Here is a 16142-nt window from a genome sequence, read left to right as displayed (position 1 = left end):
ACTGTTTCTTTCTACTTCAATTCTCTGCCCCGGAACTCAGAGAGGGAATATTTCGGTGTGAGTTCACTGCTAAACCGAGCACCGCACAGCGCTAGGGCTGACTCTCAGGGCTCTGTCCTGCTCACAGCAGCAGCGAGACCAAAGCTGCACCCAGAGGCGTCTCAGAGCTCCTGAAGCACCTGGCTGCTGTATCCAGGGTGTGATTAAACGCATCAAATCAGGCCCTTCTAGTTCTGCATATCACATTCTTATCCTTCGTGTGCCCCTAGCTGTCCAGTATTCTACATGAGCTGTGTACAATCCCTAAGGAACGTGTCCGGGATGGGTTTTAGCACAGCCTCACAAACCTCCTCCTGATGTGCGTGCCCAGCGTAGCGTCCCTCCAGGCAACGCACAAGCCGAATCCCGTCAGGTGAGCACAGCTCTGGAGCCAGACGCTGCAGGCAGCCCTGCACTGCTTCAGTGTCACTGGGCACGGCCCTTTTTCTGACCACAAACTCGCTTCTAAAATCGCAGAGCCATCACGTAGGGTCAGTACAATTAGAAATCCCATCAGGAGAAGAAAGTGGGGGCAACCCACCTGCTTTCAGCAAAGCACAATGAAGTAAGGGAACCCTGAAGGTGCAGGAGAGTGCAGAGAACAACTGCCGGCTCACAGAGAACGTTTTGCTCACCCAGCAGCGGAGAGAATGGGGTTTCTCCTTATCACAACTACTCTTACTTTACTTTAACAGCAACCACAACACTTCTGGGGCTCCATCACATGAAAACTCTGTAAGCAGTCTGCTCCTGAGGGGCCGCTCACATAACTGAGTGCTTACAGGATCCAACCCAACGTCTTCCACATACTTCTGAACCCCCATCCTCAGTGGAGGCAGCTGAGGTTCCTCCTTGTGCTTTCCAGTTCTACGTCCTTCACCTCTTCTTTCACCTGTATCCCCTCCGCAGGGACCAAATCCATACAGTAGTAAGGACATATAATTCATCCCAAATGATCAAGGATAATTATATGCTTAAAGAGCAATATGCAGAGGTTCTCCTACAGATAATTGCGGAGAAAACTCACAGCTCACCCATGTGGGAAGCAAGCCAGGAAGCACAGACGTACTTTGGGAATTCATCCATTATTTATAACCCGCAGTACCTCGCTCAAAACCTTAAACGAGAAGATAAAGCTTTAACACATTCCCCAGCATACTGCAGGGCCACTGCCTCCCACTAGGCCCCAAGTAGTGCTCCCAGTGGGCCGGATCCATCGGAAGAACTCCCCGCACCAGCCTGAACTCACTGGACCTTTCTGTGTGTGTGTGTGCTTCAAGGAAGCTTAGAACTGGCCACCGCCACCGCCTGTGCCCTGGGGTTCTGCCAGCTCCAGGCAAAGGCTGTTGGCCAGCACAGTGGGAGCCAGGGTCAGCCCCGACCAGCACGACCTGACAGTTGGGCAGGGGGCTCCGGGTCTCATCCCTGCAAGAAGTGTCCTACTCCTGGCAGTGGATGGTGCCAAAGGTGGGAGCAGGTGCTGGCAGACAGCTGCTGATGGCCAGAGCTGCCAGCCTCACACACTTGTCGGAATCAGGGACTCCCCAACCCACATCTGCAGGTGACAGCGCTGCTGTGTTGGTGCTGAATGCTTCCGTTTGTGTCCTCTTGGAAACAGCCTCTCACTCGCTCCTCCCTTTGCACTAGGAATGTAAAATCACACCACAGCACCACCACCACCACTGCAGACAGATCTTGCAGTATTTCAATTAAAAAAGCTCATCTTTAGACCATTTTTTTTTTTTTCCTGGACACCCCTACAACTCCCATTTGCAGCTGAGGCACAAAACCCAATTAGTTATTAATTGAGGCACGTTAAAATTCATTAACACTGCTTGTGAAGTTTAAGCTATAATTAACTGCGTTCCCAGGCTTTTGTTCTTCCCTCTCCAGGCATACGGCCCCACTGTCAATACGAAGGACGAGGCATAACCCTCCTGTCTCCCTCGCGTCTGGGCCGCTCATTTCTGGCAGTGGCTGTGTGACACTGACCCCAGCGGGTACTTCCTGTCTCCATGTCACCCTGTGCCTGTCCTGTGCCAGGCGTGAGCTGAGACACAGTTTGAGCATAAAAATTCCTGATGGAAATGTTTTGAAGAAGACTGTTGACGACACACCCGTGTCCTGCCACGGCACACACACTGCTGTGGCGCTGCCAGGCGCAGAGCCTGCTTTCCAGCCTTGCCTCTGCAAGGACTTACATTTGACAAGAGCTACCGACAATGCAGCTCAAAGCAAATCCTTGTTTCACACACGGAACAGCACAACGCCACCCTTTATTTTAAAGCAAAATGAAGACAGAAGTTTGTTTCGACGTCAGGTTCCGAGGCTTAACACAGCACTCGCCCTGGCATTTACATGCACGCCTGCTACAGCTCCTCTCGCTGCACAGGTACGTGCAAAGTGTGAGGAAAGCAGCTGAGAAGTAACCTACATAAACCCGACTTCTCCCAGAGGAGCTGCTTTTGGGGTGGAATTCCAAGAGCAGCTCAGTGGAAGTGACTTCCCTCTGCCTGTACGAACCACCTCGGGCAAACTGCAGACATTTTGGCTTTAGACCTGGAGAAAGAGCAGCGCACCACTCAGTGCTGCGTCCTGCACCCGGGACACAACAACCCCAGGCAGCTCCAGGTGGGGGAAGAAAGCTGGAAAGCTGCCTGGCAGAGAAGTACCTGGGAGTGCTGGTCGACAGTGGCTTAACATGAGCCAACAGTGGCCCAGGTGGCCGAGAAGGATAGTGGCATCTTGGCTTCTATTAGGAATAACATGGCCAGCAGGAGCAGGGAAGGGATCGTGCCCCTGGTCTGGAAGCTGGTGAGGCCGCACCTCGAGTCCTGGGTTGAGTTCTGGGCCCCTCACTCCAAGAAGGACGTTGAGGGGCTGGAGCGCATCCAAAGAAGGGGAAGGGGGTGGAGAACAAGCATTACGAGAGGCAGCTGAGTGAGCTGGGGCTGCTTAGCCTGGAGAAAAGGAGGCTGAGAGGAGACCTTATCTCTGTCTCCAGCTGCTTGAAAGGAGGTTGTGGTGAGGTGGGTGCTGGTCTCTTCTCCAGAGAAATGAGTGATAGGATGAGAGGAAATGGCCTCAAACTGCACCAGGGCAGGTTCAGATTGGACTTAAGGAAACATCTCTTCACCAAAAGGGTTCTCTGGCAGTGGCAGAGGCTGCCCAGGGAGGTGGTGGAGTCCCTGTCCCTGGAGGGGTTTAAAAGACGGGCAGACGAGGTGCTCAGGGATCTGGTTTAGCAGTGGACAGGGATGGTTGGACTCGATGATCTCAAAGGTCTTTTCCAACCAAGTGAATCTATGATTACGGTGGATTCTGTATTCGTAAGCTACATAAATGAGAAAAGAGCATGAGGAAATGGAATAACGGAAAAGGACAAAGGGATGCCTTGCGCTCTATGTTTTGCTGAGGCACTGATCGTGGCATACAGCGCTACAAATAAGCAGCTTTGCCGCCTGTCTGGGATGAGGAAAGGGACAGCCCAGGGCCCCCATCCTTCCAGGAGAGTGCACTGCCCCGCAATGCCAGCAGCTGACCCGCCTCACCACACAGAGCTTCCCACGGAGACAGGGTTGGGACGGGTCAGGATGGAGGCAACAGAGCCAGGACTGTGTTTCCACTCCTTCCCCCGTCCCCCTCATCGCTGCGATGTGCTAGCCTACACATTGGAGCTGGCGTGTGGGGAAGGCAGTCGGTGCCAGCAAACAAGTCTGGTGCAGATTATTTCCCTGCTGGAGCAACGAGCGAGCCGCAGAGACTCTGAGAGTTGCAATATGGTTGCTAACCCCGTTCCTGCCACAACACAATCCCGCGCTGCTGCTGGCAGAGGCTGCACTGTCTGCAGGCCCTCGGCCAGCCATGGCGCGAGCCGTTCCTGGGCTCTAGCAGAGCTCTCAGGGCAGTGTGAACATCTGCAAGAGCTCATCTGTAAGTGCATTCCAGGTACCCATCTGGAGGTGCGGACCAAGAACCATTTTCTGCTTCCACAGCCGGAAACAACAAAGGAAAACAAAGCTGGAAATTGGAACAGCCAAAACACAACCCCAGTTGGGCAGTGCCCGGTGTGGGTGCTATGCTTTGTCACAGTATTCCGCCTCCCAGAACATGCAGACGCTGTGCCCGTCCAGATGGAAGTGCCTTTAAACACCTGGCCTGTACCTCTGATGCGGTTAACATGGCATCACCCCCTGCAAATCCACATCTGGGGTCTGGAGCACGACAGCACATGGAGCCAGCTCCATCAGACACAGAGGCCTACCAGTACTGCTCCCTCCTTTCCTCTCTCCCCAGGCTGACGAGCACAGACCTGCAGCAGGGAGCTTAGCACACCGGCTGTCTCCAGAGAGCCAGAGCTCAGGCACCAGCCCCAGAGCCCAAGGAAGCGCTGCCTGGAAGCACCAGTTGGACTTATCGGATGGGCGCAGCCAGTGAGGCCTGTTGCTTCTCCTGGCAGCTCCCTCACAGCCCCAGCAAACTCATTTCTGTGACAAGGAGACGGGGAGCAGAGGGCTTTCATGAAAACCCAGGAGAAGAAACCACAGCGACGCTGCCCAACCCTGCCCTCGCAAGCTGTAAAAGCAGCTCCCGTACCAGCGTTGATGGCGCTGTCAAGCCTCAGCAATAGGTGCCTGACAGCACTGTGTGAGCCGGAGATACAGACAGCTTGGCAAGCAGCAGCTCGAGAAGGGCCTCACAGAGAAACTGTCGCTCAGTGCCAGCACAGGAGAGGCTGCAAAAAGCCTCCTCCTTCCCTTTCCTCATCTCTTAAGGACTAGCACTTGCAGGAGTCGCCCACCTTGCCCTCAGCTAGCACGATGCTTGCTTTCACAGGAGAAGACCTCACCGAAGCCCTGTCTCTGGCAGGGAGAATCTGGGGCTAAGAATTCGCAGTGCTCTGCTGTGAGCAGCGGCCAAACAGAAAGCAGAGGACGAGAACACGGATCATACCTCTGCCTCCAAGCACAGGAACTCTGGGGTGAATCTGCTTGAGTTTTCCACATATGGGTCAAAACTGAGGAACCAACTTATCAAGAAGCCCTTCTCTGCTCTAAATCCAGGTGGCTTCGTTAACTCTATAAAAATATTAATAGCTGTGTTATAAGACCAACATTTGTTTTGCCAAGAGCGATGAATAATGCAAACCAGCACTGCCTAAAATCATTACTATTTCATTTCGATCAGAGCCACCCTCTGATCCTGTGCCAGAACTGGAAGCAAATGGAGAGCGTTTGGAGCTGGCTAAAGGCGATGGATACAGAGGCACAGAGAACAAATGGATTCATTTATCAACGAACTACAGCAACCCAACAGCAGCACCGCATTCCGCACGTCACACCTGCCGAACACACCGGTGCCACCTCTCCTGTCTGCTTTGGAGCCCATGTCTCGCAGAAGCTGAGGAATGTTTGTTTCTAGTAGGAAGCTTTCTGCTTTGCTTCCTTCTGAAAGCCGTGACCCAACCCCCCCATCCTTAGTAACAATAATTAGAAGGTGCCATAAGAGGGAGGGTATGGACGATCGCACTAAAAGGAAGATTCTCATTAATTTACTAGATTTTTGACTTGGCTTCGTTAGGACGTGTCTGTCGAAGGCCAGTTAGGACTCTGGGGATGTTCAGGGACTTCAGGCTCCCCCAGTGCTGTCAGGAAGAAGGCAGGGCTAACGTACAGTGTAGCCAGGGAAGTTATCCTTTTGTCAGTCTGCCTCCTGAAATGGAGGACCTGACCAATCGCACAGCCATTCCAGCACCGTCTTTCTGACATGTCCTGCCTCAGAAACATGCCAGTGTGATGCCGAGGAGGAGCAACACATTGGGTGTCCCAATAACAACTGTCTTTCCATGGCATTTGGGCACCTCACTTCTTCAAACAAATTGGGAGAAACCAGTTTCACTCAACTCATTTCATGAAAATACCCGAAGTCTGCTCTTAAACACCTCGTCTTTTATCTGGGATTCAGAAAAGACAGAGCAGCCCTAGAAATAATTACTAATGATGAGCACCGGGGAGCAGCTCGCTTGTGAGACGATACCAATAAAGCGGAGTTAACCGATAATTAACAAACCCAGCAGAAACTGAGTACGCAGCCCTCTCTGACAGAGCAGAAGGCAGGGAACTATGAAAGAAGTACCAACAGCTGGCTCGTTCGTACTGCGAGAGCCAACGTCTTACACAAGACACAAATGGGAAGGCAGAATTGTAATTAAAGTCTGTTTTAAGATAAACAGAAAAACCCCATCACGAATCCTCTCTTCAATTACACGTGTTTTGTGACTATTGCCTGCCCGGTCCCCCTGTTGGCTGGGACAGATGCCAAGATACAGTGAGGACAGGGACCCTCTGGGCATGTGCTCAGCCCCTGTGCTGTCGCTGCAGCTGAGAGGCACGCTAAGGCAGGTCCAAAAGGCTCTGAGAACACACTGTGCATTCCACAGACGGGGACTGAGGGCTCGCCATGCTGAGCAGCACAGGCAGCGTTGTCTACGTCCACCACCTCACCCACTAGCCGAGACCACTAGCTGCTCGACGTTCCACAGCTTCGAGCAGGCAGGGCACACGGCGGGTGCTTGGGACCAAGAAGCAAGGCAGGATCCTGCATAAGCCAGACACAGACCAGCAGCCACCAGCATCGTGGGTGACTTCCAGCCTCCCGGGCACTAGAGGAATCGACTCTGGGAAACAACATCCCAGTGCTAGCACCTAACACCAGAGCTTCCACGCCAGCACAGCTTTACACCGAGTTGTTCTTACTCCCCAGAGAGCTCTGGGGCGTGTGCCTCAAAGGAAGCACTCTGATATTCCTGTATTTCACCAACTACCACCCTGTGAGCTGCCCCTGCCTTCAAGTTCACCAGCAGCAGTCTGCGTTCCCACGAACACTTTTCGTCTAGCTGCAGACAGAAAGCAAAGGCTCAGTCTTTCATCAAAGAGCAAATTAATTGATGCTGATAAAGCGTGAGTCTTTAGTTGCCAGGAATCCGCCCAAGCCCCACTCTGCAGAGGTTTCCTCCTGCAGCTCGTTTGGAGCACGCAGCCAGCCGCTCTCCCTCTGACCCAGCACACCTTCACCCCGTGTTGCTACATATTCCTTTGCTCAAGTGAAACGCAAGCAAAGCCATCGTGGCCTGCTGCCAACACTGAGCGTGCACCTGAGGAGCTCGTACCACAAAGAATCCTTCATTAAAGAAACACCGAATGCAGCCGCTTGTATTCCACCGAAGTAAAATCGGGAGTGTCGCTGATCTTCCTGGGAGCGCAGGTCCCCAGCATTTCAAAGGGTAAGGTAAATCTAAGAACACCACGTTGCAGATGAACGCGTGCCTGGAATGTCCTGCTTTGCCTGGTAACTGTTTACACCGCACGATTCTTTGCATACCCAGACACTTGTTCATTATCACACGAAACACGCTGTAATAGTCAGGAAGGACAAAGCTTTGAGGAAAAATAAGACGATTTCTCTGGCCGCAGTTTAACTGCGTGCCCTGTGCCCTCACCAGCGGCTGTGCAGCACGAGCCATTGCTAGATTCCTGCAGCGCTTATGGAATTCCAGCTCTGGGGTGCACGCCCTACCTATGCCCAGAACAGCGTGAGCCCAGCACCCTGATATAAAGCACAGGCTGGATGTCTCTGTGGCAGCAAAGGGGTGCCCTGACGTCACCGGTGTCCCGGCTGGAGCCCTGCCGCGGGCTGGGTGCCGACAGCAAGGGCTGCCCAGGAGCCACTGCAGCCCAGCCAGATCCAGGCAGCGAGAGGAAGCCAGCAACGCCAGGCTCGCAGCAAACGGCTCTGGCAATTGGACACCTGTAGCTCCAGGACCAGGGGAAAGAAAATCATGTTTTATGACTACGATCTAAAGCAAATTTTATTGGAAGCTTTTATGTTTGTAGGTTTGAGTAGTTTTTATAGAGAGGAGTTCTGAAAACTGCCATAAACTGTTGCCTTGGGGGTTATGATTACATTTGTATTGCTCCCAAACTTAGATAAATAAAGACGACAGCTTTTACTATCGAAGCTTAAAAGGTTAGAGTGGTATTTGGTCCGTGATGAACCTTTTATAGATGTGATGTGGTAAGAATTTATTCCTAAATATCAATAAAAAAATACAGCTTTACATTTCTTGATAAAGCAAGGGTGATTAAAAAAAAAGAACTGTCAAAGAAGTGGTAGCAACGCTAGCAGCTCCCCTCCACTAAAATGCCTTACATTTTTCTTCACGGGAAACTATTAACTAACTCCCCTTCTACCAGAGGAGGAACATGCTTTCAATGGATGACACTTCATGGTGTCCTAATATTCGATGTGAGATTGACCTCACAGCTGGCTTTGGCAGGGAGCCGATACGTCCCCCTCGATGAGGGGTGGCACCTCACAATTACACCTTTGTAATTATACTTTCTGCTTCCCCCTTCAGAGGGACTGAGAAACAACGCCCGGGTGTTGTGCAGCACACACCAGGCTAAGCAAGGAAACGTCTCCCTGCCTCTGGGCTTGCAAGCATGACTTGTGCCTTGTTCGCAGAGAGCAGCACCTGAGCCCAGGAACGTGGCTCACGGAGCCTCTCCCGCCTGCAGCACAGGCCTGGCTTTCCCTTCGGAGGCCACTGCATGCCAGGCTGCATGGCCTACTGAGCATGGCTGCAGGGTGCCCAGGGACCTCTCCGCACAGCTCTGAGACTTCAGGAGCAAGCGCTGCTGTGGCTCGTCGGGTGCCTGCTGACGCTGCCAGGCCGTGTGCCTGCCCTTTCTGTGTGTCGAGCACCGCTGAAGCCCGTACCCGTAGGATAACCCTGTGAGACTGGGGAACCGGCACCTCTGTAACAGCAGCAGGCCTTTCCAAAGAGACAGTTCAAAGACTTAACTTACTAACTAGACACCACACCACACAAACCTTCCAGCAGCTGTAAAGGTGGATCAGGGTACGGGCTCCTTTTCTCCTCTATTCCAACGATACTCCATTCCCCATGGGAGAGGGAAGAAGATGGGAGATGCACAGCTTGCTGCCTTCCCTGGGACCTCTGAGAGGCCACCAGGCTCTGTACTGCTGCTGGCTCTTGGCACGCATTTCCCTGCGGCCCTGTTCCCTTCATTCCATCCCCCTCCCCCATAGCTACAAGCGAGCCCACAGCCCATTCCCTACCACAGTTCAGCAGGAACATGAAAGTAAATGCCAACACCCCCAGTTCCAGCAGAACTGGTTAAAATGGGCAGTGCCACTGGTACCAGGGGAGCGTGGCAAACCCTAGAGGCAGGCTCTTTATTGGGGTCAACACACTGATTTGGCAGACATGGAACAGATTGTGAAGCGAACGCTCCAACATCAGGAATGAGGACCACTGAAGCTGCTCTCTCTCCTCGAGCACAACTGCATCAGCATTTCAGGTTCAGTAAAAAACAGCGATGATCTCATTCGCTGCACACAGGATGACTAATTAGGGAGGAGAATCCCCTTGAAGTGCTCTGTGTGCACAGCTCTCAGCCCGAGTGCAGCACGGGCCCTAGCGGGGCTCTGCACGCTGCATCGGCACAGGCATTCCCGTCCCACCCCCACACCCTGCAGACAGCTTCAGAGGGAGAGCATCCCAGTGAAACCCTGCTCAAGACCTCTATGAAGTCATGGACTCTCCACCACATGCCTAAACCGAGCCTTTTGCCCACAAATACATTAAGAGAGAAAAAATTGGACATCTTCATTCAAAAATCAGACATAATAAGACAAGTATTCGCAATGAATTAGTGCTCTGCATAACTGGCAATAGGCACACAGTAAAATGAAACCCAGAGTAGTCAGAAGGAAACAGAATATCAAAAGCACACACTGGAGGCGGGAAAATAACTGATTTTTTTAATTTTCGTAATTCTCTTACCTTCATTTCCTCAGTCAAATACTGGCGTGCACATTCCAGCCACCGAGAAAAGATCGATTTCACAGAACGCCATTTAGAATAACAACAGGTGCATGTGTGTGCAGTACCTCAACTCAGGGTCGATGTGTTTTTTAACAACCATCCGATGCAAAGTTCCCTGGAAAGAAAGCTCTGAACCTCTTACCTTAACATCTTCATCTCCCATTCTGCCTCAGAGCTGCATACCAGGGCGGATGTTTCCCGGTGGTGCTGGGTCACCGGAACTCCCACCGCACCACAGCTCCCAGCGCAGAGACGAAAGCAGGTCTGCGAGGCACTTCAACGGCCCTGCAAAATACAAAGTCAGGGAAACCTCAAACACCCCATCATCAGAGAGTTACGACTCAGTAAGAAATACAGCCGTACTTTAACCTTCTGCACTAATAAGAACAGTAAATTCTGAGGAGCCACTGCCGACAGCATGAACGTTCTTTCCCCAATTCCCTAAGCGTCCCTTCTTTCCCACCCCATGTCTTCATGTGTTCTCAGACCGGAGGCCCTCGGAACGTGCTGCGTGTGTGCACAGTGCCTGCTCTCCGTTGGCCTCCAGGCGTGCTAACACAACCAATAAAGAACAGAACATGCTATGCCTGGTGCCAGGCTTTCAGGCAATTAACACGCACACTCTACAAAACACTTCGGCGAATGCCCAAGCCCCACTGATACCCAAGTTAAACATTTGCTGAAGCACTTGAACAGACAATAAAGGTTTCCCGCAAGCTTTACTTTAGTTGCATCCACAAGCAGGTTTAGCAAGAAAGCCAGCTGACAGGTACCCCTGAAATGCTACCGCACAGCAGCTGGAAAAGTAAGCACTTCACAGCAACTGAAAATTAAGAGACTTTATAACTGCACGTTTATTATTAGAACCATAGAACTGTTAAGGTTGGAAAAGACCTTTAAGCTGACCCAGTGCAATCATCTCCTCACAGCAGTCTGCCAGCAGAGCGGGACGAGAGGCACGCATTACAGATCTACCCTCGGAGAGCACAGACTCCAACAGGAATGCTGATGCCGTGCCCTTGGCACCAGCCGGCCCGCGCTGCTGTCTCCGGAGCCATCCCACATGCCTAGCACAGGCACCAGCCGCCTCAAGAGAGACACTGGGGTAACAGCTGCCTCTTTTCTTGCTATGCCAGCACAAGAGTCTATACTCTGTGTGGGAAGGAGACGGAGCACTCTCTTAGACCAGTCCAGGGTTCAAGGAGCCCCCAGACCCCTTTGCCCCTTACCACCATCCCTTCGTTGTGGGTTATTTTGCTCCTCATAGTTTGAGACAAGACACGTGCCAAGGGGATAAAACGGCTATGGGGGCACAAACACGTGTCAGAGGCCATTCGGTTCAGACCCCACCGATTCCCGCAGGGCCCATGCAGCAATGCCAGTGCCCTCAGGCAGCCTCTGCCCCAGGCTGGGCTGCCGGACCTTCCCCGTGTCCCCGTCCCTCACAGGGTGTACGGATGAAATGACGAAAGCCTCGGGGAGGCATCTGCGCCAGCGTGCACCTCTTCACTGTCGTTACAGGTTGACATCCCCAAAGAGCAGAAAGAAGGTGCCAAGTTTATTACCTCCCAGGTTCTATAATTTACAACCTGCAAAACCAAAGGCTGAAAATGTAGCAGTTCCACAGGGCAATTCTGGGAAGTAACCATCCTGCAGCACGAATGCTTGCGCGCATTAAAGCTATAAAGATTAAAAATATAACACACTTGGCATTAAATATGGATCCAATCATGCAATATGCATGGCACAGCAGCATGATGGCCAGCCGCCCAGGCCCCTGCACAGCCCCGCAGAGGAGCGGCAGCCCCAGCTCCCACAGCAGCCCGTGGTTTGTTAGAGCCCAGGAACACGTTTGTCATGCAAAATAAACACAGATGTTCCTAGAGCTGACTGAAGCTTTCGGGCGACGGCCAAGAAAACAAAGTGCTTCAGGAAACCTGCCTCCTGGGGCAAGCCCCTGTCCCTGCACACGCCACGTTGTGGCTCCAGCTGAGCCTTTAGAGGACACGGCCTGGTGTTGGGTTTCATTTGCTTTGCTGTTTGTTGTGTTTTGTCTTCAGTACTCTGTCTAGAAACCTATTCAAACGCGCCTGGCATGCACGGCGACACAGGCACTCTCGTGGCTCTCTGAATCCACCTGGGATCGGGCAGGGTTTTGGTCTGGGAAAGGGCAGGGTTTATGAGCACCTCACGCCTTGCGCTGCCTGTCTGGTGCAATTCTTTCCTCTTCTCCCTCATTTTGCTCCCCTGAGGCATGAACCATTTTCCATTGTGCCACCCACAGGAGGGTCTCCATCTACATGATGCAAGGGCTGGAGCATCTCCCACGCAAGGACGGGCTGGGAGAGTTGGGGTTGTTCAGCCTGGAGAAGAGGAAGCTGTGGGGAGACTTTAGAGCAGCTTCCAGTACCTGCAGGGGGCTACAAGAAAACTGGGGAAGGACTTCTATCAAGGGCATGGAGTGACAGGATGAGGGGAAATGGCTTTAGAATGGAAGGGGAAAGACTTAGATGAGACATTAGGAAAAAGTCCTGCACGCTGAAGGTGGGGAGGCCCTGCCCCAGGTTTCCCAGAGCAGCCGTGGCTGCCCCATCCCTGGAGGTGTTCAAGGCCAGGCTGAATGGGGCTTGGAGCCCCCTCATCCAGTGGGAGGCACCCCTGCCCATGGCAAGGGTGGAACTGGGTGGGCTTTTACGTCCCTTCCAGCCCAAACCATTCCAGGGTTCCTTAATTCTATGAAAAGTATCATCAGTGTTTCCTGGCAGAGCCAATATTTATCTTGGTCAGGAAAAGAGGTTGACTGAAGCTATGGGAAAAAAAGGTTAGGATGCTGCCTGTAAATTACATTTTTTGTAAACAAGCCTGCACAGCTGTAATGACCAATCAAACTGGCTGGCTTAGGCTTCCAACATGGAATTATTGAGCCTTATGGAAGAAATGTGGTCAGGCTACATAAGACTCTAAGAGGAGATCCTGTTTCTCAGCTTGGCCAGAGCCTTGTGCGGGACCGACTGGCTTCTTGCTTCCCTGCCTTAGCTCCTTCAGCACAGCAGTAACGTCCAGGAGTGTTTCTGTGACATACTACGGAAACAGACACGGAGAAGCAGCAGCTTTCGGACAGCCCAGTAACAAGGACCACAGTAGAATGACCCTCCTCCCAACAAAAATTCTTTCAATTTGCTTTTGGTAATCCTAGAGAAAAAGCTTTTCAGCTCCATAACGCAATAAACTGCCCATTTCCATCCCCACAGCGTGACTTTGGGACAGTTTCTCTAAGAACTCATGGATTTTATGAATTCAAACATGAGATATTGGCATCCCTGTGCCAGCTCAAACGCAGATACCGTGTTGCTGTGCACCAGCATGTACTGTGACTGCAGCCTTCCCTCCCTGCTCCGTGTGCACTCAGAACAGAGCTTAAGCACAACTCCACATACAGTCGGTACAGAAACCACCGCCGCTGAAGCTCCTACACTGTACCTGCCCTCGCTGCTGCTGCTCTGCTGAGATCAGTCCCTTGGCAAGGAGGCATCTAGCTACCAACTGCAGGCCGAGTGCACCTCTGCACCCGTTTAAATGCTCATCCAATGCTCTGAGCCGACCAAACGCAGCTGCTGAGAGGTGAAACCACAGTCGCTCCCTCAGCAACAACTCACGCCTCTATGTTTGGCAACATAAACCGCCTGGAGCCAATCTGACCCCTTGGACTCTCCTTTGGCACAAAGATGGAATAGGCCCCCCTCCTTAGAGTGTGCAGAGCCATACTGACACACGTGGCACACCCTCTCAAATGTTTCCCTCTCCTGTATCAACACTTGCAAGTACTTAAATCAATGCTGAGGATACACCACGCTGCAGCCTCTGACCCCTGCTGTCACCAGAAAATAACAGGCATACTCGCTACCACACAGTTACTTCGGGAAAGCACCTCCTGGGGGCTCTCAGTTACTCTTCTTTAACAGTCTCATGTTCTTCTGACCTTCTCCACCCCTCAACGTCAGCGCGGAGCGCTAGGCAGCTCATGGACAAGAAGCTGGTGTTTGGATCAAAGTGCTACGTTCGAAGATCAACGAAGGAAACCCCCCAACCCTCCTGCGCTTCAAAGAACCTTCCAGCAGGTACCTTGGCTCTGTCGGAACGTGATTAAGAGCCTTAAGTCCTGAATCAGCAACACATCAGATGTACGATGAGCTCACACCTGTGTCAAACCCAACACCCTCACACTGAAAGGCAGCACAGCGATGCCTCCAAAAGCCCTCACAGGGCTGCGACGCGGTCTCAGGCACACATCATCCATGGAATTTAATTCACTTCCCCACCCTGAATAAGCTTTTCTGGCCTATGCCAGGTAAAGATAGAGTAAGTGCCTCCAGCGTCAGAACTGCGAGAGGGAGACAAACCGCTCAATGTAGATCTTAGCTGACCTACACCGAGCCTGAATTTCTAGTGCCGGATTTGCCAGGAAATTTGCACAAAAGCAGCCACAGCTGAGGGAAGGAGAAACCAAGAGAAGCTCACTGTGTAACTTCAGCAACATAAACGGGTGCGGGAAACCTGGGATACTTGCACAGATTTACCGTGAACAGAACAAGAGGTTAAATTCGTCAAGTGAATTACTGGCAGAACATTTTTCTCCCGGCCCTAGTTAGCATTGGTGAGCCTGAGACAGTGGATAATTCATTATCCACCCATCTCTGTCTGAGCAGGGCAACACAAGTCATTTAGCGTCTGTAGACCTAATTAGGTGTCATTAAATGGACGGATGCTCGTTTTCCTGCTGCACGAGGACAGAGAAGGCAATTTGTTTGTGTGCTGCAGTTGCAAAGGTGGAGGAAGCGCTAAAATCTGCTCCGACTCTCTGCAACATGACAGCAGTTGAAACCACAGCCAACCCGGGGTGGGAGCATGCGGGGCACAACATTGGATGGGTTTTGGCTGCCACACCATCCGTGGGAAAGTTCAGTTTGCTCCTGAAAGCAGCAGGACCTGCACAAAACACATTGAAGCATGGGAAATCTGCGGGGAAGGAAGCATAAATCCCAACACCTAGGAAAAAAAAAACCTCCTTAATGCAGTATTTTACACCTTTCTGTGTTTTATGCACTGCTGCTCATTACAAGGGCAGAACATATGCCAGAGACCACTGCGATCAACGTGCTTAAATATGGGTGTTGAGCATCTCGCCGCACAGCCCAGAGACATCCAAACGGAACTCACTGCTCACCATCTACCTTCAGGCACGTGAATTAGACCTGGAGTAGTTACAGGAGGTTCCATAGCTAATAAAACCTTTGCAATACAGGCAAATTAGCCCAGACACTCACAACATGTCCTGTGCTCTTTACAGGTACTTGCTTTTCCTTACTGACCAGTTCAGCTGGAGCCCTGCAGCTGGAACAATCCAGTGCTTTGAAGCTGCTCCAACACACAGATTCTACTCTAAGTACGTTCTGTGAAACCCAAGGCCTCTTTGTGGTTTGGGGATGCACCCTAAAAAGCACAAAGCCCAAGATGTTTGCTCTCTCCTACCCACCATTTTGTTTGCTGTTCTTTGTGCTTCAAACAGAGAACGCACCAATGCCCCAGAGTAACTGGTGGTGGTGTCTCAAGCAGGTGCTTCTGGTTGTGGGGGCGATGTAAAACGTTTCACATCTTGTATAAGGACATTTCCCAGATACACTCAGACTGCTCTTCCTTACAGGCCCGAAGAGCTGTCTCTGGAACTGAAACTGAGCCCCATTCTGCTGCCACACACACAGCACATACGCAGGCTGCAGGCGGCATGTGTCCTACCAACCTCCTGGTTACCAGACTCGGCTGTATTCGTGCCGGTGGCAGTCAGACAGACCTAAAACATTTCAGGGTTCAGAGGCAAGGCTCTGCAAACGTACACAAAAACCATGGTTCTGGCCAGGAGGAATTTCTGGTCTGACACAGGAACCAGCTGCTCTTGTTCCTCTACACCTGTACCATCCCCAAACAGTGTCACTGTGCTAGCACAAACATCTTTTGCCATTTGCTGCCCACGGTGACACTGGTGCAGAGAAATCCAAGGTAAAAGTACTGAACACATCTCAATGTGTCCGTTTTCTGCCAACATTGTATTGCACACAGCCCCATCCTTGTACTCTCCACGTGTTCCTGCCTCGCCCCAGGCTACTGGACAGAAGTCCTCGCTGCTTTCTAAGACCTC

At 51.9% G+C, this 16142-nt stretch overlaps 1 long non-coding RNA gene across 8 annotated transcripts in view; it reads right to left on the bottom strand.

Annotated features, from left to right (window-relative positions):
• LOC128852172 (uncharacterized) overlaps nucleotides 1-16142 on the bottom strand; it is a 237699-nt gene that overhangs the window by 76027 nt on the left and 145530 nt on the right. For all 8 annotated transcript variants that reach the window (XR_008449854.1, XR_008449855.1, XR_008449861.1 and 5 more), the window contains one exon: nucleotides 10092-10234. This is a non-coding gene — a long non-coding RNA (uncharacterized LOC128852172). The remainder of the gene's footprint in view (nucleotides 1-10091; nucleotides 10235-16142) is intronic.

The sequence above is a fragment of the Cuculus canorus genome, chromosome 4 (assembly GCF_017976375.1).
Source record: "Cuculus canorus isolate bCucCan1 chromosome 4, bCucCan1.pri, whole genome shotgun sequence".
Lineage (NCBI taxonomy): Eukaryota > Metazoa > Chordata > Aves > Cuculiformes > Cuculidae > Cuculus > Cuculus canorus.
The sequence above is the reverse complement of the archived record's forward strand: the minus strand, read 5'-3'. Positions and strand labels throughout refer to the sequence as shown.